The 26363-nt window shown below is 43.2% G+C and overlaps 1 pseudogene; it reads right to left on the reverse strand.

The window, feature by feature from the left end:
- Positions 1 to 10893: 10893 nt before the first annotated feature.
- The window catches only part of LOC123139274 (acid phosphatase 1-like), a 33592-nt pseudogene continuing 18122 nt past the window's right edge, over positions 10894 to 26363 (reverse strand).

The raw sequence follows: 26363 nt of genomic DNA on the forward strand, positions 1-26363 counted from the left end.
TTCTTTAGGTGCAACTTCAGATGCTTTAGCTGGCCTGGCTTGTTCTTCAGGCGCAACACTAGTGGTTGCCCTGGCAGTTTCTTCAGCGGCTGGTATTTCTTCAACTCTGGTGCTTGCAGTTTCATCAGCAGCCTGATTTTCATCAGCGGTGCTGGCATGTTCTTCAGTCGGCTGAGGTGATGCTTCAGCCGAGGGAATCTCAATGTGTGACGGGTCAGCAACATTGGAAGTGAATTTCTTCGCCATTTTTACGAATCTGACCTTGGCTCCCAGCCATTCTGCCTTATAGGCGTCAAATTCATCACCGAGCTTCTTGATCTTAGTTTGTATTGCAATGAGTTGCTCAGGCGATAACCTCAGAACGTTATCCTTCAGATAGCGCTGCTTCTTGTACTGGGCTTTCTTCGCAGCTTTGGCTTGATCATATTTCCATTTTTCTTTAGCTATGAACGCCTTCAACATGTGACTTTGTCCAGGAGTGAGATCCAGCTCTGGCAATGGAGTGTTCAGATCTTTGTACCAGAGGTCAATGAAATCCGGGATCTTCTTCGGATCCAATAGAAGAGGCACAACACTTCCCTTGGCTCTAGCGGCCTTTTGTTGTCTATCTTTGATGATATCAGCTAATTCATCATCATCAGCCTCATCATTATCAGATGGTACTTCAAAAGCAACTTGTTTCTTGTGAGGACTTGGTCTAGTGCCTCGTCCTGCAATGGCCTTGGTCTTCAACAAAGTTGGGCTCTTTGAAGACAGATGAGGAACTGAAGAACTTGCAGAAGCTCCTGAGGCAATGGAGATGCATGTGGTCCTTTGGCAAGTGGCGAGACGCACGGGTGCTGAGGACTGATACATCTCCAACGTACCTATAATTTATGAAGTATTCATGCCATGTTTACAATAGTTTTATATGATTTTGGTATGACTAGATTAGAACTAACCCAGACTGACGCTGTTTTTAGCAGAACTACTGTGGTGTTGTTTTTGTGGAGAAATAAAAGTTCTCGGATTGCGCTGAAAATCAATGGAGATTTTTTTTGGGAAAATATAAAAAATACTAGAACAAAAATCTACCGGAGTGGAGTCCCGTGAGCTCCACGAGGGTGGGGGCGCGCCTCTGTGCCTCGTGGACTCCCTGTAGGGCCCGTTGACTTGTCCTTGACGCCAACCTCTTCTATAAATACCCAAACCTCCAGAAAATAACCTAGATCAGAAGTTCCGCCGCCGCAAGCCTCTGTAGCCACGAGAAATCAATCTAGGCCCTCTCTGGCACCCTGCCGGAGGGGGCCATCATCACCAGAGGCCATGGGGAAGGTTCTCGGAGGGGCCGTCATCGCCATGAAGGCCAAGATCCAGAGGGAGAACCTCTCCCCATCCAGGGGGGAGGCCATGGAGGAGGAAGCACAAGGGGGAGAACCTCTCCTTCTCTCTCTCGGTGGTGCCGGAGTGCCATCGGGAGGGGAATCATCGCCGTGGTGTTCGTCTTCATCAACATCACCATCATCATCGCCATCCTCATCTATTTTACGCAGTCCACTCTCCCGCACCACACTGTAATCCCTACTTGAACATGGTGCTCTATGCCACATATTATGATGCAATGATGTGTTGCCATCCTATGATGTTTTGAGTAGATATCCTTTGTCTTTGGGTTGATTGATGATCTAGATTGGTATGAGTTGTATGTTTTATTTTGGTGATATCCTATTGTGCCCTTTGTGTCGCGCAAGCGTGAGGGATTCCTGTTGTAGGGTGTTGCAATATGTCCATGGTTTACTTATTGTCTGCATTGCTTGAGTGACAGAAGCATAAACACGGATAAGTGGGTCATGGTGTATGGGAAAAAAGGGGACTTGATATGTTAATGCTATGGTTGGGTTTTACCTTGATGATCTTTAGTAGTTGCTGATGCTTTCTAGAGTTCCAATCATAAGTGCATATGATCCAAGAAGAGGAAGTATGTTAGCTTATGCCTCTCCCTCATATGAAATTGCAATAGTGATTACCGGTCTTGTTAACAATTGCATAGGATAATTCTGCACATTGACCCATCATTATTCAACACTCGCTATTTATAATATTTAGTAATATATTCTAAATTTATGATAACAGCACCTACTTTTATGTTTTAGCTCTTCGATGTCATGCAAACTTATCCTCTTCATACCCACAACGTAGTTTTATTTCTCGTTTCTAGTTGGAAGCAAATGTTCGGTGTACGTAGAGTCGTATCAGTGGCAGATAGGACTTCAGAGAATATTGATCTTACCTTTAGCTCCTTGTGGGTTCGACACTCCATACTTGTCACTTCCACCTTTGGGAATTGCTATGATGATTCCCTGCACTTGGGGTGCAGCTTGAGGAATTGGAGCAGCTTGAGAAACTGGGGCTGCTTCAGGAATTTTCCTTGATGGCACAGAGGAGTTTGGCCGTGAGGGCATTGCTGAGGACATTGGTTTTCGAGCAGGCTTCTTGGGCATAGCCTTCTTGCTTGAAGAAGCCTCAGCAGCGACAGCGGCAGAATCTTCGTTGAATTTCTTCACTACTTCTTTGGCTTGCTTGGCCAACTTAGCTTGCCTCCTGGCCCATTCATCAGCATAATCCTCACCACATTTAAGGCTTGTTGGATCATCTCTTTGGCCAAATGCCAAAGGAGGTCTTTTTCATATATTTAAGAGTAACATATCTGTACTCCCTCCATTCTCGTGCCCATCTGTATGCGCACTTTGCGCTGATTCTTGGTTGCTTTCCCGTGAGTTGCCTCATCAGGCGTGCAATACCCTGCGTAAATGTCATCAGGGATCTCAAACGCGGTGTTGACTTCCAGTTTCTTTCCTCCTTTCCAAGGTCTTTTACCATCTACCATTTTCTTCAGCTGAGGAATTTGAACGATAGAGTTCTCTGAGGAAGTATGCAGCTTTTCTTCGAGGAACGCTGCAAATGAGTTAAGTTGATGAGAACCAAGTGATTCAGCTGCACACATGTGTACCTATGAATAGAGTATAGGTGCGAAGAATTTGGAGAGGTCATATGCATTCTCAGAAGTTTTTGCAAAACTGAACAAGTTTGAGGAAATTGACCAGATGTGTCTTGAAGAATTTCACTAAGCGTTCTTTGACTTAGGTTCCAGAGTTGTGCGAATTGTGAGATTCACACAATTGAGGAATCATGAAGAAAAACTTCACTTAGAGAAGCAGATCAATAGCAGAAGATTGTGCTAGGTGTTTAGAGTGTGGAAGTTGAAGAATAAACACCTTTTGAAGATTTGATGAAAATCATCAGTAGTAACAAAGGCAGTAAAAGTAACTTTTAATTACACTTGATGAAGACCACGACAAAAAGGAAGTGTAGATTGAGAAGTTCGTCTGTCCAGATCTTCCACGCCCTAACTTGGCGAGGGAAGACGGCTACGGCGGCGGCGGAGAGAAGATGTCCGCGGCCGATGAGAGTACGATGGCGATGAGGTCGAGGCAGTGAATCTCTTCCTCACCAGCGACGATGAAGGTAGCGGTGGCGCTAGGGCTTGAGAGCTCGAGTGAGGGGAGTGAGATCGAGCGGGGTAAATGCAGTCTGAGGAGGGTGAGGGTATTTATAGCCACAGTGAAAAATCGTTCGCCCGAGGAAAATGGACGAACATGCCCCTGACCCTTCTCATCCTAGCGACATGTGTCACCCACGTACAGTGTGGTGCAGATCATGTAAGATTGTGGGTGAATAGATAATTTTTATCGTGGGATGTGTAACGGTTTGTGCGGCAAAAGCCGAAAATTCAGATAAGAATATTTTTAATGTTTTGTTCGCAATTTCTTCAGCTGACAAGGACACAATGAAGATTTCGAACGAATTTCAAATAGAACGCACATGAAGAATTTGTGAATAGAGTGGGTTGAGTTTATCATATAGGGGGAAAGGGTCTGATCACATTCACTTAGCAGAAAAAGTCAACTTGAAGAATTAGCAATAAGTGAATGCTGTAGAGGACATAAAAACTCAAGTATATATAGAGTCAATGAAGAACAACGATGGAAAGAGTGAAGACAATGCAAAGTTGAAGAATTTGAAAAATTTAGGAATTAAAAAAACGAAGAAAAAACTCAAATTGAAGATCTTCAACTTTGGTTGGTAGCGTAACCCGCCATATAAGAATGATGATTTTAGACACCGCGTACAATTGTCGTAGGGTTCTGAGAATCAATTTCTTCATTAATTTCTTCACATTTAGAGGGTTAGTCTTCATTGATTGAAGAAAAACATTACTTCGTGTGTTGCACATCTAAGTCATCAAGTCAGCATAAGTGTGAGGATGTGTGTCCTTTTCAAAGAACATTTGAAGATTCTAAGATATTTATCTCACACTACAACTTGCTAAATCTCTTCTCATCCAAGGGCTTTGTGAAGATATCGGCCAGCTGGTCTTCAGTATTTGCATGGTCGATGGAGATGTCGCCCTTCAGCACAAGGTCGCGAAGAAAATGATGACCAATCTCGATATGCTTTGTCTTCGAGTGCTGAACTGGGTTGTGAGCAATCTTGGTAGCACTCTCATTGTCATAGTAGAGTGGCACATTCTTCACATTGATGCCATAGTCCTTGAGGGTTTGCTTCATCCATAGCAATTGAGCACAGCAAGATCCAACAACAATGTACTCAGCTTCTGCAGTAGAGAGTGATACGTAGTTCTACTTCGTCAAGGACCAACATACCAAGGATCGTCCGAGGAAATGACATGTGCCTGACATTGACTTGCGGTCCTCCCGATCACCAGCATAGTCAGAGTCTGAATATCCAATGAAACCAAAGGAAGAGCCCTTGGGATACCATAATCCAAGTGTTGGTGTGTGAGCTAGATATCGAAGAATATGCTTCATAGCCTTATGGTGTGATTCCTTCGGTGTAGCTTGAAATCGGGCACACATGCAAACACTAAGCATAATATCCGGCCTATATGCACATAGGTACAATAAAGAGCCAATCATGGAGCGGTATACCTTTTGATCAAAGTCTTTACCATTTCCATCAGTGCATAGATGGCCATTTGTGGGCATAGAGATTTTGACGCCTTTGCAATCTTGCATGCCGAATTTCCTCAACACATCCTTGAGGTATTTCTCCTGAGATATGAATATGTCGTTGTATTGTTGACGAATTTGAAGACCTAAGATGAATTTCAGTTCTTCCATCATAGACATTTGATATTCTTCACTCATCATATAGGCAAATTCATCACTGTAATGTTGGTTAGTACATCCAAAGATAATATCATCAACATATATTTGGCACACAAATAATTCATCAGCATATGCTTTGGTGAAAAGAGTTGGGTCAAGTGAACCGGGTTTGAAGCCTTTCTTCATGAGGAATTCCTTTAGTGTGTCATACCATGCCCGAGGTGCTTTCTTGAGGCCATAGAGGGCCTTATTGAGTCTGTAGACGTGATCTGGAAATTTTGGATCCTCAAAACCTGGTGGTTGAGCAACATATACTTCTTCCTCAAGCTTACCATTGAGGAATGAACTTTTCACATCCATTTGATGTAAGATGATATTATGATGGTTAGCGTAAGCAAGCAATATGCGAATAGCCTCAAGTCTAGCAACAGGTGCGAAAGTTTCATCGAAATCAATTCCTTCAACCTGAGTGTAGCCTTGAGCTACAAGACGAGCCTTATTCATCACCACGAGGCCATTTTCATCTTGTTTGTTGTGGTAGATCAATTTGGTACCGATGATGTTGTGCTTGCGTGGGTCTGATCACTTGATAAGCTCCCACACATTGTTGAGCTTGAATTGATGCAATTCTTCTTGCATGGCTTGAATCCACTCAGATTCCATGAATGCTTCATCAACTTTTGTGGGTTCTGTGATAGAGACAAATGCAAAATGCCCACAAAAGTTAAATAAGTGTGAAGCTTTTGAGCGCGTGAGAGGACCTGGTGCGTTGATGTCATTGATGATCTTCTCGATCTGCACTTCATTTGCAGCGCGAGGATGTGCGGGTTAACGACTTTTCTTAGGCCCAACAATTTCTTCAGGACCAGTTTCTTCAGCAGCACCAGCGTGATTTTCTTCACGATCCGGAATGACTTCTTCAGCAGATTCTTCGGTAGGAATGATATCCTCAGTAGCTTCGAACTTGATGGATTCCTTGGGTGACATTTCATCTAGCACAGGAGGTAGGTGCTCTCTTTGCGAGCCATTAGTTTCACCGAATCGCACATCTATAGTTTCAACAATCTTGTGATGATTGATGTTGAAGACTCTGTAGGTGTGCGAGTCCTTTTCGTAACCAAACATAAAACCCTCATGTGCTTTCGGTGCAAATTTAGAGTGATGGTGAGGATCTCTAATCCAGCATTTAGCACCAAAGACTTTGAAATAACTTACATTGGGTTTCTTGTTAGTGAGGAGTTCATATGAGGTCTTTTTGAAGAATTTGTGAAGATAAACCCTGTTGATGATGTGGCACGTAGTATCAATTTCTTTAGGCCAAAAGCGCTGAGGTGTCTTGGATTCATCAAGCATAGTGTGAGCCATCTCAACAAGAGTTCTGTTCTTGTGCTCCACGACACCATTCTGCTGAGGAGTATAAGGAGCAGACAACTCATGAGTAATACCAAGTATATCAAGATATTCATTGAGGCCAGTGTTCTTGAACTCTGTTCCATTATAACTCCTGATATGCTTGATCTTCACACCGAAGTTAGTAGAGGCTCTTGAGGAAAATCGTCTGAAGACTTCCTGCACTCATTTTTGTAAGTGATGATATGCACCCATGTGTAACGAGAATAGTCATCAACTATGACAAAGCCATATAATGATGTACAGCTAGAGAACGTGGCATAATGAATAGGGCCAAAGAGATCCATATGAAGTAATTCAAAGGGACGAGAAGTGGTCATGATAGTCTTCGAGGGATGCTTGGCTTTGGTGATCTTTCCAGTCTCACAAGCCCCACAAAGATGATCTTTGAGGAATTTGACACCCTCAATGCCAATGACATGCTTCTTCTTCGCGAGTGTATGCAAGTTCCTCATCCCAGCATGACCAAATCGTCGATGCCATAGTCAGCATTCTGAAGCTTTTGCAAGTAGACATGTGGCAGGCTATGGTCCTGAAGAGAAATCAACAATATACCAGTCTCCTTTCCTAAAGCCTTCGAACACTTTGGAATTGTCAGATTCCATTAGCACAATGCAACGATATTTGCCAAAGACGACAACCATATCAAGATCACAAAGCATTGAGACAGACATGAGGTTGAATCCTAAGGACTCGACAAGCATGACTTTGTCCATGTGTCTATCCTTTGAGATTGCAACCTTACCTAGACCGAGTATCTTGCTTTTGCCTTTGTCAGCGTAGGTGATATGCTTCAGATGATATGGTGACAAATCAGTGTCCATCAACAAGTTCCTGTCACCGGTCATGTGATTTGTACATCCACTGTCAAGGACCCACTCAGTAGCTTTGGGTTGTTCATCCTGCAGATGAATTAGTGCAACTTACAAACCCATATACTTCATCAGTGAAGAATATGATATCAATTTCATCAACGGTAATAGACATAGTAATATGAGGACGTGAGAAATGAATGATTCATTTCTACATGATTAGCTTGCGTCCTTTCAAGTGCATTCAGGTCTCCAGCAATTTCTTCATACGATCAAGTTCGTCTGGAGACCTGACCCTGCATAAGAGATTAGTTCTTTTTCTTCACCACCCACATCTGGAGGGGTGGCAAAGAATTCATCATTCTGCGAGCTCCATAAGAAAAAGATGGCATAGAAGCCAGTGCACTTTGTTTCACAGAAGAGTGGTTAGGATAAGCATATGAATAAGCAGAGAAATTCTTCGAGGACTTATGAACATAATGGTTTGAAGAATAATGCACATATTCATGGCCCTTAGACTTTCCCTGCAAAACAAAAGTGTTAGCATGATGATGTTCATATGAGGATTTTGATCCATGTGTGGAATTTGATCCATATGAAGATTTTGATCCATATGAAGAAATTGATCTGGGGTTCCTATTCTTCATGGGTGGTGTCATGATGACATTCACCTGAAGATTTTCAAGGCATCTTTTAGGAACCCAGATTTTCTTCATAGGGGGGCCGTTCCTGCAGTTAGTTCCAACATATGGAGCAAATACTTCACCATTCTGATTCTTAAACAGTTTATAGTTGGAGTCAAATGACTCATCAGAGGAATATGAAGAATCAAAAGTAAAGCCAGATAGAGTGCATGGATCTACAAGAGGTCCTTTTGTAGCAACCCATGAGGTTTTGGGATACTGCTCAGGTTTCCAGTAGGTCCCATCAGCATTGAGTTTCCTCTCAAAGGCAATACCCCCTTTCCTAGGGTTCCTGTTCAAGATCTGCTTTTTGAGCACATCACATAGAGTCTGATGCCCTTTGAGGCTTTTGTAAATGCCTGTCACATACAATTCCTTCAGCCCTGCATATTGTCAGTGATACTTGTGGGATCCTCAGATGAGGAATTTGTGACCACAGAGACAGTTGAAGAATTTTCAGCAATAGAAGCATTTGAACATTCAGGTGATGAATTAGCAGATTCACGCTCAATGCATTTCAGACATGGTGGAATAAATTCTTCCTGAGCGGAACTAATCTGTTGAGCAAGCAATGAATCATTTTCCTTCTGAAGATCTTCATAACTCACTTTTAACTTCTCAAGATCTTGCTTTCTTTGAAGAAATTCATAAGAAATCTTCTCATGATCAGTTAAGAGGGTGTTATGATGATTTTGAAGGTAGTCCAACCTAGTTTGAAGTCTCTGAAGATTATCTGTCAGAGTCTTGGTTCGATTCAATTCCTCACCCAATAGGTTATCGCTTCTGTCTAGTTGATTTTGAATGTTTTCTAAAGCCTTCTATTGTTTAACAACAATTTTAGCAAGTTTGGAATAGCTAGGCTTGAGATTGTCATCTGATTCATCCTCACTAGAGTCAAAGGGCAAATGTTTGAGTACCTTGGCACCTTTTGCCATGAAGCAGTAGGTGGGAGCATAGTCATCGAAGCTTTTGTCAGCGGAGTTGGGGAGGTCATTTTCTTCAGTGTTGAAGATGGACTTGCTGACGTAAGCGGTAGCGAGGGCTAAGCTTTCCACACCAGAGTCTGATTCCTCAGATTCCTCCTCCTCCACATTGTCCTCAGATTCAGCTTCAGAGTCCATTTCCTTGCCAATGAATGTTCGGGCCTTCTTGGAACTGCTCTTCTTGTGACATGAAGAATTTGAAGATTTTGATGATGAAGACTTTGAAGATTTCTTCTTCTTCTTTGAGTCATCAGACTCGTCATCTTTGTACTTCTTCTTCTTTGATTCCTTTTCCCACAGAGGACAATCAGACATGTAGTGACCAAGTTTCTTGCATTTGTGCCAAGTTCTCTTTTTGTAGTCATGAGGCGAGAAATCATCATTTCTTGAAGACTTTCCAAAGCGACCGCAGCGAGAGAACTTCTGGAATTTCCTCACGAGCATTGCTAGCTCCTGGCTCAGTTCTTCAGGATCACCAAGGCTGCTACCAGAGTCTTTAGCTTCAGACTCAGAGACTGCCTTGGCCTTCAGTGCATGTGATCTTCCGTAGCTCGGTCCATAGAGATCTCTCACTACAAGAAATATGTCAACTTGTGACCTTGACTATTGGTCACTGAAAGGTCATTGTTTTTCATTTGCGACCTTTTTGTGACCAAAAAGAGAAGGTCAAAAGCTAAGGGTCGTTAACTGACTATAGCGACCTTTCTTCTAGAATGGTCGAAGACGTTTATGACCAAAATATGTCCACTATGGCGTTTTGGTCACTAGAAACCTCCCCAGGACATGTAGGCATCCAGCGTGGCAAGCTGATGTGGCACAAGATTCAGCCCGGTCCAATTCAGTTTTCTACATGGGCCTAGCCCAACAATTCGGCCTTTTTACTGTATATTTTCCCTATTAATTTGGTTGACTACATGGGCTAAGCCCACATTTTAGCCTTTTTATTTCTGGGCCATGGCCTCTTATAATGCATTTCTTATCCGTTTTTGTCCTTCCAGAAAAATATTGTTTGGACCATGGCCTTTTCACCCCAGAATACTATCATGGCAATTGAGTAATTTTCACAATCTGGCATTAAAGCAACATGTACACAGGGAATACAAAATTTCATTACACTAGAATTGTTCAACACGCAGATTTGGTACATCTGGCCCTGTCCTAACAATGTCCTAACAATGTCTACATAATTTTCCTTATCTCACTACTACATAACATTGTTCAACACGTAGGAGCACATCTGGTACTGTCCCTGTCCTAACAATGTCTTCATTGCTCCCTCTGATGGGCAAGTTCTCCAGGTGCAACAACTTGCCTTCCTACAAGAACAGAACATTACATGAATAGATCAATCGAGGAGGAAATAGTAAAACAGGCTGAAAGCATCACAGATACAAATAATAACAGCATACGTTAATATAAAAAATAATAAAAGTATCTATAACCAGGGCTATTTCAAGCCAACCTGTGTACATGAATCATAATAGATCAAGCAAAATACGTATAACCATCAGCAAACATCAAATATTAGTGAAAGGGGACAATTTCTAGTACTCGTCATTTTTGCAAAGTGAGCAAGAATGGTGATATTTTCCTACACATACTTTTTGATTTTCCTTAGTCCTATAGTGATCTGCTCACTCCAATTCTATCTACTCAACCCATTCACATGCAACATGGATAATCAGGAAGCATCTACTCAAATAAGGAATTAGAATGCAACATGGATAACTATGCCCAATGAAACAATTCACGTATCAAGAACCATCAAAGTAAATAAGGAACTGGTATAGAACACCAACTCAATCACCTTCACAGCAATGAAATAGTTCAGAACAACTCAATCAACTGAAATAGTTCGATGTGTGTTGGGTGGCCTGGCAGTAGCGTGGCGGCCGTGGCAGCGGACCTGGACATGGACCAATGAAGAATGAACACTGGTAATGAGATACAGCAAATGCAAACAGATCAGAATAACACCAAGACATTCAGTAGATGGTACTGCAAGAAATTTCTAAAACTTCAGTTGCAGTAGTTTTCAAACAAAATATCAGTCCAGTAACCTTCAAAGTATACTAACTGTGAGATTAGCACGACAGGGGAGATGGGGCACATGACATATTTAATGCACAATGTTTTTTATATTTTAACTGCATTTGGAACTACTAGTATTTACAATGTTTTTATTTCAGTAATTTAGAAAGAGGGGAGATGGGGCACAGAACTTTGAGGCACTGTTAGTGTCTGATGAAGATCAAGCATAATCACTTTAGGCTATAATTATGTACGATATGAGGTGCTGGAATACTGTTCTAAAAAGAAGAGTACAGCAGTTGCAGACAATTCCCAACACCTAGCAGTTTCAGACTTCAGCAGATTCAGTTAACTATTTTTCAGACTACAACAATTTCAGTGAACTATTTTAACACCTAATAGTATCAGACTTCAACAGATTAAGACTATAGCAATTTCAGTAAGACAAGTAGATTAACGCCTAACAGTTTCAGACTTCAATAGATTCAGACTAGAGAAAAAATTTATACACATTCTGCTACACAGAACCAAAATCCTTGGCGACCAGCTCCTGAGACGGCCGCTACTGGATATAATCCTGTGTTCCCAGAACCAAACTAGAGAGTTTCAGCAAGCCAGTGGACTGAAAACATAGCAGGAACCAATGGCAGAATCAATGGAGAGAGGGGCTTGGCAGGCCAATGAGCGCACCAGAGGGGGGAAGTAGTCTTCGGTGGCACGGCGCGGCACGGAGAAGCTGCCGTGGGTGCTGGTGTTGGAGGCGGTGAGCGTCCTACATCCATCGACTGTAGCTGCTCATGCATGGCAGGAAACCACATCACATGTCAGTCAAAGGAAGTATTTGTGAAGTCAGCCTTGCAATCTTTTGTAATGCACAAAACATAAGAGTCTTTCAGAGATTTGATGTGTTGGATTAGGAAGCAAGTGAACATAAGATTCAGTGTTCCTAATGCTGGCTAGCTGCTTCTCTAACTAGCTTTTACGGTCAAGGTAACTAGACTAACAGTAGGGCAATTCATGGTTTCGACTAACAGTTATACTGCATGTGTACTAAATTAAATTAAATCAGTACACACTTGAGCTTTTATGTTTGGAGGATTAGGTTGGTTAAACAGATACAGTGGATGGAACATAGCAGAGATAGGGTAGTATAGCTACAGTTTAATGGTCCAAGTTGAGGTACAACAGAAACCCAGAAATTAAATCGGCTAGATGTCGACTGAAACCTGCTGAGACTAACAAGCTGCAGCCAAACTGACAAAGTGGTCTCGCTATTGTGTTACTCACGATGCAGATGTTGAGAATTTAATGTCCGACAACCCCTAACTGAACCCAAACCTGAATGGTCTTGACACTTCCTGACTAAACCTAAACGCAGTGTGGGGGTTAGGAGAGGAGGCATACGTACATAGCAGGTCCGGTGAGCAGGAAGGTCTTGAAGCCAAGGTCGCGTACCTCCCTGTAAAGGCAGAGGTTGGAGGGGATCACCGGCGCCTCCCCCGTCTCCACCCACCGGTCGAACTCCCAGTGGTCGAACAGCTCCAGCCTGCAATCGAATAGCAAATTAACCGCACGTGTTAATAGCAGGCCCGCGATCTCGGAATGTGACAAGCGTGGGTCGCCCACCCGTATCCGTGATGCGTGTAGTAGGAGAGGTTGTAGAGCAGCGTCTCGTCGATGTCGAAGACCCAGGCGCCGGTGGAGGCGGCGGCGGCGCGGGCGTAGGCGGAGGCCTCCCGCGACGAGGTCAAGGTTAGAGCGGTAGGTGGGGCCGGTGAGGTATGCGTGCACGTTCAGCACGCAGTCTTGCGGCACGGCGGCCCACGGCGCCAGGTTGTTGGCCTCCCCCGCCATCCTCCAGCTCGCGCACCGCAGGTCCACGATAGTCTCTGTGGACGCGGTGGGTGGCGCGCTCAGGTGGCGGGAGGACCAGGGGTGGGCCGACGGCGAGGTTGGTGTAGTGACGGGAGGAAGGGGGCGGTGGACGAGGGGGACTTGGATTGGATCTGGAGAGAATGGGGGCGGCGGCTGGCGGGGAGAGGAGAGAGTGAGGGAAAGAAAGGAGGCGGGGGGGGGGGTGGATGGAAAATGACCACAGGACAAAGCTAGGGTTTCAGGGATGGTGTGGAAGGGCTGCCGTTGGATCCCCGATCATCCGACGGTGTTTGATGCACGATCCGCGTGACACGTCCATGAACCAATTAGATTACAGTATGATGTTATGACCATCTAAATTGGTCATGGTTGACTAAAATTAACGTGTTAAAATCATGTCAGCTATTTTATGACCTGAAAAATTCAAAAAAATGAAAAAACCTTCTCATTGTGTCACTAAATATGAACAAGTTTTCAGGAAAAATAACAAACAAGAAATAAGATAAATATCTTTTAAAATGTGTCTTGAGAAATGAGTTTTTTGGCAAAAAAAAACATTTTTTATTTTTCGAGTGTCCAAAATGAATTTTTCTGTGACGGACCTACCATATATTTGTTGCAAAATTCTATCAAGTCAATTTTCTAAAATACTAGGACATATTTAATGCACAATTGACAAAATGATTGGGTGTCAAAAGTTTTGATCCACCTCTGGTGAAAAAGACAAATATCCGCCGATTCAGCTGGAGGTGGGTCAAATTTGAACTGTAGCTCCCTCGTAGTTTGCTCTTTATTTTTTCCAAAAATCATTTCTAGGTACATAAGTATCTATTTAATCAGAGAAACATCAACAAAATTCCAAAATTCAACCACTAGCTAGGAACGGTCAAGCCCGCCGTTTTGATCACATTTTGAAACGGGCATAAAAAATTCAAAAAATATAAAAAAATTGGAAAACCTTCGTATTGTGTCATTATATGTGGCCATGTTTCCAGGAAAAATAATAAATTTGTAATACGGTAATTATTTTAAAAAAGTGTTCTCAGAAATGAGCTATCATGTGTGAAGATTCATGGCTTTCAAGCCAAATCATCAATCTTATGGCCACATTCATGGCATAGTTTGTTCAAATGATATCATATTGTGCACAAGGGTGCATCTTGGAATTCTAAACAACGTTTCCTAAGGAAGTTTTCTTTTTCTTCGGACGAAAAAACCATTTTCCATTTTTCGAGTGCCCAAAAGGAGGTTCTTTTGTGAAGGAACTACCAAATAATTGTTGCAAAATTGGAACAAATCATTTTTATAAAATACTAGGCCATATTTAATGCACAATTGACAAAATGGTTGGGTGTAAAAAGTTTTGATCCACCTCTGGTGAAAAAGACAAATTGTCGTCGATTCAGGTGGAAACGGGTCAAATTTGAACTGCAGCTGCCTCATAGTTTGCTATTTATTTTTTACAAAAATCATTTCTAGGTACATAAGTATCTATTTAATCAGAGAAACATCAAAAAAATTCCAAGATTCAACCACTAGGTAGGAACGGTCAAGCCCGCCGTTTTGACCGCATTTTGAAACAGGCATAAAAAATTCAAAAAAAAATCAAAAAATTGGAACACCTTCACATTGTGTCATTATATGTGTCCAAATTTCCAAGAAAAATAATAAATTTGTAATACAGTAATTATTTTAAAAAAGTGTTCTCAGAAATGAGCTATCATGTGTGAAGATTCATGGCTTTCAAGCCAAATGATCAATCTTATGGCCACATTCACGGCATAGTTTGTTCAAATTCTCTCATATTGTGCACAAGGGTGCATCTTGGAATTCTAAACAATGTTGCCTAAGGAAGTTTTCTTTTTCTTCGGATGAAAAAACCATTTTCCATTTTTCGAGTGCCCAAAAGGAGGTTCTTTTGTGAAGGAACTACCAAATAATTGTTGCCAAATTGGACCAAATCATTTTTATAAAATACTAGGCCATATTTAATGCACAATTGACTAAATGGTTGGGTGTAAAAAGTTTTTATCCACCTCTGGTGAAAAAGACAAATTCCCGCCAATTCAGTTGGAAGCGGGTCAAATTTGAACTGCAGCTGCCTCATAGTTTGCTATTTATTTTTTCCAAAAATCATTTCTAGGTACATAAGTATCTATTTAATCAGAGAAACATCAAAAAATTTCCAAGATTCAACCACTAGGTAGGAACGGTCAAGCTCGCTGTTTTGACTGCATTTTGAGACAGGCATAAAAATTTCAAAAATAATCAAAAAATTGGAAAACCTTCGCATTGTGTCATTATGTGTGACCAAGTTTCCAGAAAAAATAATAAACCATTAATACGGTAATTATTTTAAAAAGTGTTCTCAGAAATGAGCTATCATGCGTGAAGATTTATGGCTTTCAAGCCAAATGATCAATCTTATGGCCACATTCATGGCATAGTTTGTTCAAATGATCTCATATTGTGCACAAGGGTGCATCTTGGAATTCCAAACAATGTTGCCTAATGAAGTTTTCATTTTTTTGCACGGAAAATTCATTTTTAATTTTCCGACTGCCCAAAAGGAGGTTTTTTTGTGAAGGAACTACCAAATAATTGTTGCAAAAATGGACCAAATCATTTTTATAAAATACTAGGCCATATATAATGCACAATTGACAAAATGGTTGGGTGGAAAAAGTTTTGATCCACCTCTGGTGAAAAAGACAAATTGCCGTCGATTCAGCTAGAAACGGGTCAAATTTGAACTGCAGCTGCCTCATAGTTTGCTCTTTATTTTTTCCAAAAATCATTTCTAGGTAAATAAGTATCTATTTAATCAGAAATACATGATTTGATGGTGAGACATCGAGGTTTGGATGGTGGCCGAGGGCCCCAACTCTAGAGCGCGTAAGCTCGCATGCCCGCCGCGTGGTCACCGCGTGACCGTGGCGTTGCCATGTGTTCTGGGCGGCCTAGGCATGTCTAGTGGGTTGGGCAGTCCCCAGGTAGGTGCTAGGAAGAAAATCACAACATAAGATTCTCACGATGAGACCGATCGATGCTCAAACATGAATAAGCAGCCAAGTGTTTGATTAGCGGTACAAGAAATGTACATGGATAATGGGTGTGAGTTTTGGCTGAGGATGATCAGTTACTAAGAAGACCGTCTTCACAAATTTTCAGCTCAAAAGGAGGGGCCTAGGTGGTACTTGCATTGCAAACTACCACACTGGACATAAATATGAATGTTGAAGCTCGGTTCAAAATAATAAATGGATTGAGCTGGCATTTGGTGGAGGATGGTTATTTGGGCATAGGAAAGCATTGTAGAAAATGGATACTATTTGGACATGCCAAAGTGGTACTTCCTTCACAAACTATTGTTCTGAACAGAATAGGAAAATGAATATTTTTGAATTATTTTTGAATTAGGCAAGGAAGGTTTTTACATATTTGAGGAAGATATGACCCGAAGAATTTATGAGATTTTTTTGGGAATTTTGGGAATGACAGAAATATAGGTTGCTTCACAACCTAGGGAAAAAACTGCCACATGGACATGACACATAGGCAAAACTGATGAGGTGGCGCCTAGTCATAGCAACCCACCACAATTTACAAGGCTATGACCATCTATATTGGTCGTTAACAACTAGAAGTAAGGCAGCGGACTAGCCCTGTTTCCTTTATGACCTTTTTGTGTAAGCAAATTACGACCTTTCTGACCAAAATGGTCGCAATGGTTTAGGGTTTGGAGCCCCCGGACAGCTTTTGACCAATTGGTCTGAAATGGTCATAGATCTATGACCAATTCTTCCAGGGTCACTGACAGAAGGTCACTAGTTGACATATTTCTTGTAGTGTCTCTTCTCAGCAAGCTGGAACTCCTGTGTGTTTAGCCTCTCGAGGATATCAGCAGGATCAAGTGACTTGTAACCAGCTCGCTCTCGAATCATCAGTGCAACGGTATCAAATGAGGTATCAAGTGATCTCATCAATTTCTTCACCACCTCATGATCGGTGATGTCGGTGGCACCAAGTGCTTGAAGCTCATTTGACATGTCAGTGAGGCGGTCGAAGGTTTTCTGAATATTTTCGTTGTCGAGTCTTTTGAAGCGGTTGAAGAGATTGCGAAGAACATCAACTCGGGAGTCATGTTGAGTTGAGACTCCTTCATTGACCTTGGATAGCCTGTCCCAAATCATCATGGCAGTTTCCAGGGCACTCACTCTTCCGTACTGTCCTTTGCTTAGATGGCCACATATGATATTCTTCGCTTGAGAATTGAGTTGCTTGAATCTCTTCACATCAGCCGCATACACAGACGGAGTGACTGAGGGAACGCCATATTCCAACACATACCAGCGATCGTTATCAATTGCCTCAAGATGCATGCGCATCTTGTTCTTCCAGAAGGGGTAGTCCGTCCCATCAAAGGTAGGACACCCAGCCGAGACCTTGATCATACCTGCAGTCGACTTAACTGAAACTCTAGGCGGTTAAACCAAAATCACACAAAACAAGGGAGTACCTTGCTCTGACACCAATTGAAAGTGCGTTACGTCGACTAGAGGGGGGTGAATAGGCGATTTTTACGAATTCTTCACTAAGGAATTTCAGGGTGAGGAAATTCCTAAGCGAAGAACTACTTGCAGCAGAATACGTACTCAGGTATAAGCATAACAAAGCAATAGCACAATCATCATGATGAAATAAAAGACAAACACAGAGTACAAAAAGAGTAAACACAGGATAAGCAGGATGAAGACAAACTGACTGAAGAAATAGGTTTGAGGAACTAGAGAAAGTCTTCAGTCAAAGTCTTCAAACAGTAATGATCAGGTTCATCAACACAAATTGGGGAAATGAAAGGGTTGAGGAATAGAACCAGTAGGCTTGGTGAAGACAATGATTTGGTAGACCAGTTCCTACAGTTGTGACAGTTGTACGTCTGGTTGGAGCGACTGAGTATTTAAACTCAAGGACACACAGTCCCGGACATACAGTCCTCACCGTATTCTCCTTCAGCTAAGATCACACAGTCCTCGCCCAACAGTAGTGGTAAGTCTTCACAGGTGACTTCCAAACCTTCATAGACTTGGTCACTCGGCAATCCACAATTCCTCTTGGATGCTCAGACCATGACGCCTAACCGTCTGGAGGATACACAGTCCTCAAAGGTAACAAGCGTCGGTTCCACACAGGAACAATCTCTTCAGTGATGCTCAATCACTTTGGGTTTGTAGGTTTGGGTTTGGGATTTGGGTTTTCCTCACTTGATGATTTTTGTTCAAAGTCCTCGGAGGATGGGATGCTGTCAATCGACAAGTGTCAGTTTCTCTCGGAGCAGCCAACCAGCTAATGGTTGTAGGGGGCGGCTATTTATAGCCTAGGGAGCAGACCGACATGATAAGACATAAAGGCCCTTCAATGATATGACCGTTAGGTGATAGGATATTTTGGATAGCTGGCGCGTGGCACAGCAATGGTCAGATTTGAGGTTTGAATTCCTCAGGGCTATCATGTTCCTCACTGTGTAGGCAATTCGTACTAGCGAATTTTGAACTCCTTAGTCAGAACAAATTCCTCAGAGACCAGAAGATATTCGTCTCTGTCACTGAAGAAATTGACTGAACTGATATGAGATTGCCAATGGCTTCACTCGAAAGGATTGGGTAGGTGTAGGATTTTGAGATGAGCATCACTTGGAAATCAGTTTCCTTAGTATTACCTCGACCCCCTTTAACAGTACAGTGTTTCCTATGACTCAAGAAGAAGAAAATGAAACTACGAAAACAAAAGTCTTCATGCTTCATAGTCCTTGCATGAATATCCAAGTCTTCACGGTCACACTAATTTCTTCACTTTCAAAGTCTTCAGGAAAACCAAAATCTTCAGCTGAAGACATTCATTTTTAGGGCTCGAATTTCACTATAAATATCAAACTCCTCATCGACTTATAGAACATGTGTACACTCACAAACATATTAGGCCCTTAACCTATAAGTCTTCAATACACCAAAATCACTAAGGGACACTAGATGCACTTACACGTACTGCCATGACGTTGGTGGCTCCCTACTGTCATCCTATCCATGTATAGTCATCTCCTTGTTCCTCTGGTTGTTGACAATGTTGACAACACAAGAGGGTGGCGCACCATGCATGGCGAGCGAACCAAGGCCGCAAAGCGGAGGATGACGGCGAGGCCTCAGATGGAACGAACAGGAGCCGTGGAAGATGCGCCGGTCTAGTCGCAGGCGAAGGGGAGTATGAGGGCTGACTGGTTCGGGTGCGAGTGCATGTTGGGGCTGACGTCCCTGGTGAATAACAGGATGTGTGGGGGAATAGAGGGAGGGACTGGCCAACATTGGATGGTACGGTAGGGCGGCCGAGGCATAGCCAGCCATGGGAGGTAGGAGCAGGCGGAGCTGACGGGGTGGTTTGGTTTGGGCGGCTAGAGGAAGAAGAGGAAAAGAGATAGAAGATACACGACAGAAGTTGGATGTCAATCCAACGGCTGGTAGGCAGAATCATTTGTTGACTGGCTAGTAAGTCGACACCACCTTGGATAGGCTATTTCCTCGCGGGTCCCAAATGTCAGAATCCAAATCTGTCATGGTCATGCAGCCTTTCCTATGAAAATTTATAGCCCATTTGATGTGCTAGTTCGAAATAAGTTTGTGGGTGCTTGTGGGAGCTAATCACTAGGCTCCTATAATGCACAGTGAGCTCAACCAGCCGGCGAGAGTGATGTTATTTCCCTTGGTTGGGATTTGTTACAATATTTCACTTTAAATTAAATGAATTTCAAGCCATTTGCCTTGTTTCAAAGAAAATATGACAGTCACAGCCGAGTTGAAAAGGGCAAGAACATCTAACTCCAGCTTACAAACTGTACAAAAGCACAAGGGTTAATTGTTTATCAGGTTTACAAAAAAACCAGGTTGAAAAGGGCAACAACATCTAACTCCAGCACTGTTTTCGGCACTCACAGTCAAATGGATCAGTCAGGTCCATAGAATGAACATCCTGGGTTGTAAAATTTATAAGATTATGACCACAATATGTTGTAAATAGAAGTCTGGCACGTTCAGAAGCTCTTTTGCCCACCTGAAACTCCTTTTTTGCTCTTTGACACCATCCGTCAAAACCATGTTGCTGATAAACTTAAGCCTGATGGACAATAGTCGTAACCTCGCATTCAGCAGGAAGAATGTGACAAATCTAGTGTTTGCACGGTTGGCTGCATATCGTTCTAGCGTTATTGTCTTCAATCGAATCTCATGAGAAGTGAGAAAATCCTGATGCTTACTAATCCACCAATTGGTTATAACTTTCTTACCCCGTCTTGTTGACTTAATAGACATGAAGATTGAAAACAGTTAAGGTCTGAAAAAAGAGTCGAAAGAGCAATAGTTGAACGGTTAATTCTAGTACACTATATGCGGGCTTCTAATGTGCGTGAAATTATCGCCTTTATATACAACTTCTCCAGACATGGAAAGCATTAGAGCAAGCCAATAATCTTGTTCAGATCAAAACTATCCATTTGGATATATAAGATCTTGACAGAATCCAGCACCATTGATAGGCCATCCATGAAGAAACTCTTCATTGAGCATAGAACATAATATTAGTACAAAATGTGTACTCCAAGATGATATATAACTTATGCACAGAAATTTAAAATGCAGCTTATGGTTACAAGTGTAGATGATAATATAAAGTACCTGAAGAACTATGGAGCCAAACACCATATTGTAATGAGCACAGAGATCATGTATTACACCCAAGGTCTCCAGTTTAGGTGCAGAGAGGACGGTTATTTGCAATGGTGAATAACTAGAATCAAGGATCAATGTTTTAAGTGAAGGGGCATCTTGGATGATGAGATGCCTTCCGTCAAAAGAAATTCCAATTCTTACAAGGTTAGGCGACTTTATTTGGAGACAACCGATTCTAACTGTGAAAACAACCACCAAGCACTCCAGGGCAGGGCAACTGGAGTGGATGATGTTGTGAAGTGAGGCCTCCGATATACAAACCCGCACAACTGAATGTTTCTTGAGAAATGGGAGTCAAAGGTTTAGTACCAGATTGTCTGGTAGGTAGGAATGCACAAAGGTGGCGGTGTGGGGAGAGAAGGAAACCTGTGAGATGGACATCAATGCTGAGGGCACAAGTACATGGCATTCGGTATGTGGTATGTGATTTCCAGGGGAATAGTAGAACTCAAGCGGCTGTAGTTCTGTGAATTCATGGGATTTCAGCCAGGCATCCACCGTGTAGGGCATGGTATGCTTGCTAAGGTAGCATGACGGGATGCAGAGGCTTTGAGCAGAGCCCTGGTGGGAGGAGATGATGGCTCTGGGGATTTCAAAATCATTGAAGAGAGATAGCTGATGATTGAGATTAAGGGGCACGGCATGCTATAGAGGGCACCACCAAATTGAGGGGACTTGGGTGCGGCAGCAATCCTTGGTGGGGAGAAGCGAGATGATCTCCCCAAGGACGGCGTCCGGGAGATCGCTGATGTGGTCCACTGAAGATTCTATGGGTTCCTGGGATCCGGTGGGGGCGGGGTTGCCGCTTCTCCCGGCGCTATCGCTTGCGGGATCTACAACAGGCGTCGCCGCTGGTGTGAGCCTCATCTTCTTGGCGCTGGGGTCAGCCGACTCCATTTTCCTCGAGGGCATCGCGTCATGCACACGGATTTGAGCAGAGTAACGAATGACAAGCCTAGTTGTAGTGCGAGTGAAGAAGAAGGGGAGCTGGGGTTTTTCTGTAGTAGTGAGGAAGAAGGGGAGCTGGGGTTTTCTGTAGGAGTGAGGTGAGGAATTTGGGGGTACGAGTGGAGCGAGCTGACGTGAGGTGGGTGGGAGTGAGGAGACAGAAGAGCACCCAGGTTTTTTGGGGGGCAGTGTGCTGGGTGTGGGTAGCGCCTCTCATTCAGTAAATATATGGGCTTTGAATTGATTTTACTATTTACTAGGGTGGATGGGCTGTTTTGTGGTGGTCCCAGAGAAACAATTACTACTAGTACAGTGGAGACACTCTACAGCTACCCAGAAAAACAATTACTAGTACAGTGGATACAATACCTCTTCTGGCTCCTCCTAGGTCATTGAAATGTCTCCCTCTACTAAATTCCGTTATACTTTTGTTCACCGACATGCGAGCCATGCAGCGCGCGGGCCCAAATGCCATCCAGCAAATCAGAAGGCAGTATGCAGGCGAAGAGTCACCCTGGTATAGCGCGGCAGTAATGAGCCGTCGTATCACAAAACCCACCTCCCCGCAGTCTAAGTTTGACAGACGAGGCAACCATCATTTCACTCTTCGCTGAATCCCCTTCTCCCTCACCGTCTTCAAGAAAGGAAACAACCGCATCTGCCACTGTTCTTCTCTCCCAACGAAGGGAAGGTAAGCGGATCCATGATGTTCGTATATTTTCGTTCAGAAAAAAAAGAACTTTTGCAAAGCAGTAACCGGTCGTCACTCTCTTTTTTGTTTCATTGTCATTGCGATTGTGTTTTCCTTTTAGTGGTCTCCTAGTATTCGTCAGTTTCATGATGGACAAAGGAGAACCAGGCAAAGATCTGCCGATATTGGAGCAGACGCGGGAGGCTAATCCCCACGAGACAGAGAGCTCCAAGAAGATGGAGGCAGCCACCGAGCCGACCCTAGATACGCTCACGGCCACTACTGAGATGGTCAACCCCCCTTTTGAGGTTACAACCCCCGTGGCACAGCAGGAGCAGTTTTCCCCATTCGAGGATGTGTCCCCCCCCCCCCCCCCCCCCCCCCGCTGAGCTGCCCAAGGTGATTTTCTTCTTTGTTGATCTCGATTGTGGTTTTTCATCTAAGTATGTGGTGATGAATAATGCAAAATTTTATTAGCTTCGATGCCATGCTATACATAGTTTTAAATAACTTGTGTTTCTTATACTAGAAAGTAATTCAAAATTTGTTTCTGTTTCAGTTAGAGCCTTGATGCTGACAAGGATTGTGTGGTTGTACATGTCACTCAATATGAGGCGGATAACCTGAATATATGCACTGGGAAAACATAGTTCCTAGGCTGTTGGATCCTAGAAGCCATTTGCGCTTATACCAGTGTCGAGTTGTATTCCAGCCTCACTGTTGTCAGGCGTGTTGTCCAGGGTGTACTGAAGAACAAGAAGTTCAAAGCTACTCCTTCGTTTGTGAGGCATACTATTCTTGTCAAGCTTATGCAGGAAGATGACGTGGCATGCATCCACAAACAAGTTTATGAGTGGTAAGGCCACAAGCTTGTCTTCATGAAGGTTCACGGGATTGAGCTGCTGCCGGACGTCCTCGATGATGTTCATGGCAAGGTCTGTCTTGTGTCCAGCCCAAATTAGATGGAGGCATGAAATAGTTGCCCCATCTAGTGTTTAATAGTAGTTAGGATTGTGTCTAATTATCCGAACCTTGCCTGTTATAGAGCCCTCTGGGGCTAGTACTCTGTTTGAATCCGTCAATGGGAACTGCTACTACTTTTGTGTGCCCATGAATCATGTGAGAACCACCGTAATTGTTGCCGAAACAGATGCGTCCTCACTAGTTTTTTCATGAATATGGCATGATAAGACACAAGTTGTCACGGTTTATCATACGAGCAGTGTGTGTTTGATGAAATAGAGTACTCGTTCGAGAATTGTGCGCCAACATATACATAAGTACTTGTAAACACTGTTGGTGCTACCCCACTTGTGAGCAGTTGTGCAAAACACGACACATTCTCTCAGCTCGCTTCAACACTAGGCTATCGACCAGCTAACAATCAACAATCTGCTGTCTGACATATAAGCAACTATTTATCTTGTTACAGTGGTTCATGCAGTTAACTGAGGCCACAATGTAAATTCCAAATGTTCACACGCTAGTCCAGCGTTCATGTGGACACTCACATTAAACTCGGCTTCATGAAAAACTTGAAAACATAAGTTAAGCAATTTTATACATCTCAATGATTCATAGAACATAACAAACATATACTAGTTCACAACAAAAGACAAAGTTGTGAGAAGGTTTACAAATCAGGAAAAAACAAGCAAGGCTTCCCTGAGCAAAGAGCCTCCCGGCAGGCTTAAATTTCCTGGAGTTCACTCTGGTTTTTTCTTGGTGCCACCATCCAGGGTTAGGTTCTCTAATTCCAGAATAAGCAATTATAATTTTGGTCTTAGCTGGAATGCTGAACTGAACCATGCAGTGTACTGACCAGCTGAAATTCTTGTGCATTCCACTAAATTTAAGCACTGCTATTTGCAGAAATATGCAGACTAGGATGCCTCTTGTCCATGCACCTGTCCAAAAAATCACCCTGCAGCCATGCCAGCTAGTCCTGGGTCCATGGATGAACTGGTAGAAAGTGCATTCCGAACTAGGATGCAGTTATTTTCGCTCGTCCCTGCAGTGCAATCAGGAAATAAACGTACGAATCAGCTTCTTTTAGATTGCATTGGTCATTCTACCTAGTTACTACCAAAGTAGGAATACCTTGAACACTAGAGGTTAGAGGATGGCAGCTAGGAATAGCCATCTCATTTTGTGCTGTTGTACTAAAACTGAGGTGTGTACTTTTGATTGCGCAGACAAGAAACAATATGGAGACAGACATCCCTGTTTGCGCAAATATGAAATACGGTTATTTAAAGAGTGACAGATATTTGCAGTGGCGTATGATTAACAACAGCAAATATTGTGTTATAATTGGCACTAGATTGACAGTATGAAAAGTGCCCTTAAGTAAGTAGCATCACATCACATCAACACTGCCACTAGATTAACATGCAGAGCAATAGCATTACTATTATTGTCATGAGAGTAGCACATGGTTAGTAAATGTGCAATCAAATTTGTGCAGTTCCACCGGGATGAAGCAATGTTAGTGGTGTGAGATTTAAGTGTAACTGCAAAAACACAATTCATGGGAAATAAAGCAAGACGGAAGCACTTCATAAAATTGTGGTGGCATTGCTTCAATTTATCGATGGCACTAGACCATTACTTATAGTGACATTAGGTGGAATTGCTTAATGCTTCATGTGATTTTACATTAACGGTAGCGATATGGGCATAGGGACAGTAGGGGCATAAAGTAGTGAGGAAGATGTGGTTGCCGAGAGCGGCAAACACTCAGGCAGCATGTGTGCATTTGTCCCATTTTTTATCTCCTCGGCGACATTTTCCTTTGTGAGGACAGGAAATCTAGACCTGCTCATTCTCATTTGCATTGTCCCCCAACACCCATCACTTTCTTTCCTTTTTCAACCAAGAGACAGGTCCACTTGCCCCCACCCTTCGCCATCCACCATGCTTTCTTCGTCTTTTCAACCAAGAGACCGGTTGGGTAGCCAGTATCTACTACTTTCCCCCGTTTCCTCTTAGAACCAAGTCCTAGATTCATGCTACAGCTTTCCCACTTTCTTTCCTATTTGAACCAACTCTTAGAGTCGACTATATGAACTAGCTTTACCTCTAATAATAGTAAAAGTCTAGGTGGCTTTGGAACAGCGGACGGAAGTAGAAAAAGATCCACACGAAGCCAACTGGGGAGCTGGGGCAGTAGAGCAAGGCAGGTTTCGAAGGAATATATACCTGAGGGTCGTCGGCATGTGGCAAAGACGGTGTCGGGAGGCCGCATCTTGGCCACAATACCGCAGGGAGGAAGAAGGGGTCGGAGGCCCTCCCGAGCCGGCGCTCTCTCGAAGAGAACGGCACGGCCGCCGATCGGGATGCGCGGGTAGCTGTTGGTCTCCTCCCTCGCTGCCAATGACAGCGTGAACGATGCACCGACACCCATGCCCCGGTCGAGGTTGTCCGGGCGGATTTGTGACCAGCCATGAGCTAAGAGAGACTGTGGCCACCTATGTCTTGCTTAGATCTGGAGAGCATGAGAGAGTGAACGAGAGGACCCCTAGTAAAGCGAGCGCTAAGGCTCCTGCTTATATATATAGTAGAGTGATTTTGTTGTACCAGCTTCAAAAAAATGCGCTCCTACGTGTAGCTGCGAGTGGGTGTGAGAGAACTAGTGTGTGCGTGCACCGCTTCTCTTCATGAGAGTATAAAATACTATGCCCAAAGAACATTCGCCACAAGAGTAATAGTATAAGTGTGTGACGAGTGAGCTAAAATAAATTGTGCGTGACGTCTTTTTTTAGAAGTTCCGAGGGTAGGGTGTGAAGAGCACATATATGTGTGACGTCTGCCTGCAGATAGACGGTGGGTGTGAGAGGACTCGGGAGAGTCATGACTCGTGAGGGTGCGTGTGCATGAGAGAGAGGGGCACGTATCAATGCAATTCATGTGTCCGTAAACATTATCCGACAAACGTTCGCCACAAGCCTTTTCCTGACGAACGCCATAAGAACCGTTAGATCTGCA

Source organism: Triticum aestivum, chromosome 6B, assembly GCF_018294505.1.
Source record: "Triticum aestivum cultivar Chinese Spring chromosome 6B, IWGSC CS RefSeq v2.1, whole genome shotgun sequence".
NCBI classification, from domain to species: Eukaryota; Viridiplantae; Streptophyta; class Magnoliopsida; order Poales; family Poaceae; genus Triticum; species Triticum aestivum.